At 44.7% G+C, this 3,015-nt stretch overlaps 1 non-coding gene across 1 annotated transcript; it reads left to right on the top strand.

Moving 5' to 3' along the window:
- Positions 1 to 644: 644 nt before the first annotated feature.
- Positions 645 to 717, top strand: Trnar-acg (transfer RNA arginine (anticodon ACG)). Its single transcript has one exon. It is a non-coding gene; the product is annotated as a tRNA-Arg (tRNA).
- Positions 718 to 3,015: the final 2,298 nt, after the last annotated feature.

Genomic DNA, 3,015 nt, shown 5'->3' with positions numbered 1-3,015 from the left:
TGTCATGTTTCTTCTTAATTTGACCCTGTCTTGGCATTAATCTCTCTCTCTCTCTCTCTCTCTCTCTCTCTCTCTCTCTCTCTCTCTCTCTCTCTCTCTCTCTCTCTCTCTCTCTCTCTCTCATGTATATTCCCTTTTCACTAATTTTTCTTTCCCTCTTCCCTCTTCCCTCTTTTCCCTGTGCACCCTATCCTCTCTTCCCTCACCACGCCTCCTTCCTCCACCCCTCTCTTCCCTCCTCAGTATATAATGCAGGAGAGGGAGAGGGATCACATCTCTTCTTCCTTCCCTCCATCCCGGCTCAGAGAGAGAGAGAGAGAGAGAGAGAGAGAGAGAGAGAGAGAGAGAGAGAGAGAGAGAGAGAGAGAGAGGCTTTATTGAGTCAGGCGGTGAGAGGTGGCGAAGAGGAAGAGGGGGAGATGAAAGATAAGGCGTGGATGGAGAGAGAGAACGAGATAGAAAGACTTATGATAAAACCTGAGAGAGAGAGAGAGAGAGAGAGAGAGAGAGAGAGAGAGAGAGAGAGAGAGAGAGAGATGATGATGATGATGATGATGATGATGATGGACAATGTCATTGGAAAACTACAATAAACATTATTCATCATACGTTGTGAATAACAACAAAAGTTCCGTTGTGATACAGGCCTCGTGGCGCAACGGATAACGCGTCTGACTACGGATCAGAAGATTCCAGGTTCGAATCCTGGCGAGGTCGAGGTGTTTTTATTATTATATTTTTAACTTTATTTTATATTTTTTTTTCCTGAATTTTTCCTTTTTTTCATGGGATGTGTTTCGTGTTTCTTACTTGTCATGGTGGAAGAATATTGTGTTTTTATGGGCAATGCATTTTTAACCTCATTTCTATTATTTTTGTCTTTTTTTTTTCCTCTTTACACACGTATTGCGTCTGTCTTAAACTTTATTCTCGAAGTCTTTTCTTCTCTTCTTCTTCCAATATATATTTAAACCTCACTAGTATTTTCTCTATCTCTCCTTTTCTTCACACATTTATTTCATCTTTCTTTTTCATCTTTCTTACTCCCTCCTTCCCTCACTCGCTTCTTCTCATTCAACTATTGTTTCTACTCAAGCTCCTTTGTTCGCGACGTCTTCTCTTCGTTTCCTCCTTTCTTCCCTTCTTTCACTTCAACCCCCTCCCTTCCTTTCGCTTCCTGCTTCCTCTCGCTCCCCTCTCCTCGCCGCCGGTGGTGATTCCCCTCGAGAGTAAAGGGAGAGGGATAGAAGGGAGGAGAAAAAGGAATTGAGAGCTGGATATAGATTGAGAACTGGCTTTACTTTGAATGCCGGGAAGTATTGCGCCACCAGCAGCCATGCCATCTCTCTCTCTCTCTCTCTCTCTCTCTCTCTCTCTCTCTCTCTCTCTCTCTCTCTCTCTCTCTCTCTCTCTCTCTCTCTCGAGCATCAAACTCAACTCCACGCAGAGAGAACGAGACAAAGAATATGGATGGTTGGTAAACATGGAGAAAGAGGTGGAGGAGGAGGAGGAGGAGGAGGAGATTGGAAGAGAATAGCATGGAGGGAGGACGAGGAGGAGAGGGAGGAGGGACAGGGAAATGTGAACCGGGGAGGGGAGTGGTTGGGAAGAAAAAGAAGACAGAGGAGAAAGATGAGGGCAAAGGAATGGTAGGAAGAGTAAAATGAAGATGAGGGTGAGGGAAGAAGAGGAGGAGAACGAGGAGGGGGAGAGAATGACAAGGCAACAGCGGTGGAGGTAAAGGAGAAAGAATAACAGGAAATTTAATAATAATCTGACATGAATAAGGAGGAACGAGGGATGAGAAGAGATAATTGCAGAGAGAGAGAGAGAGAGAGAGAGAGAGAGAGAGAGAGAGAGAGAGAGAGAGAGAGAGAGAGAGAGGAAATGTGAATACAGGGAAGGGAGGAAGACGGCGATAAAGATGGAAAGGAGGGGTGAGAAAGAAGGGAAGTAACTGATGGTGAAGAGAGAGAGAGAGAGAGAGAGAGAGAGAGAGAGAGAGAGAGAGAGAGAGAGAGAGAGAGAGAGAGAGAGAGAGAGAGAGACTAATCCAATGGAGCGTGTGGGAGGGAGGAAAAACGACTTGGTGAGACAAATTACAGGACAAAACAATAAATGGATAGAATTTGTTCCCTTCCGTGTGTGTGTGTGTGTGTGTGTGTGTGTGTGTGTGTGTGTGTGTGTGTGTGTGTGTGTGTGTGTGTGTGTGTGTGTTGCTTTTAAGGCCTGAAAATATTTGCTGACATATTATATTATAAGCATTACAAGTCATTCTCTCTCTCTCTCTCTCTCTCTCTCTCTCTCTCTCTCTCTCTCTCTCTCTCTCTCTCTCTCTCTCTCTCTCTCTCTCTCTCCACATGTGTGATTTGTGTTACACTGCATTGTTACCAACACGAACGCCCCTCCCTTCCCATCTCCCTCTCTCTCTCTCTCTCTCCCTCTCCTTCTCCCTTTCCTTCTGCTTCCTATCTCCCTCTCCCTCTCCTCATCCCTCTCCCTCTTCATCTGTTCCTTTGACACCATCTATCATGCTTTCTCTTTCATCTTTCCATCCTCTCTTTAGTTCTGCTTTCCTTTTGCTTTAATACATTCCTCTCCTTTCTCTTCTCCCCTCGTTTTCCTTCTTTCTCTCCTCTCTCTCTTGCCCTCTCCCTCCTATTATTATGCCTTATCTTTCGTTTTTCTTTCTTTTCTTTAGTTCTGCTGCTTTCCTTTTTTCCCTCCTCCTCTTTCTTTCCTTTTCTCTCCTTTCATCTCTCTTCTCCCTCCGTCTATCATGCCTATTCTTTTGTTTCCTTTCTTTTTTTCCTGCTTCATGTGCATGCTTCTTCTTTTCTTGTCTCTCCTCTCCTTTCCTTCTTTTTCACCTCTCCTCTCTCCTCCCTCTCCCTCTTTCTGTCATGCCTAATATTTCCCTTTAGTTCTGCTTTGCTTTTTTCCTTCTTCCCTTTTCTCCTGTTTTTCCTCTCCCACCTTTCCTCTCTCTCCTCTCCCTCCTTCTCTCAATGACCC

Source organism: Scylla paramamosain, chromosome 5 (genome assembly GCF_035594125.1).
Source record: "Scylla paramamosain isolate STU-SP2022 chromosome 5, ASM3559412v1, whole genome shotgun sequence".
Taxonomy (NCBI): Eukaryota; Metazoa; Arthropoda; class Malacostraca; order Decapoda; family Portunidae; genus Scylla; species Scylla paramamosain.
Note: the sequence above shows the minus strand (reverse complement) of the source record. Positions and strands in the feature narration are given on the sequence as shown.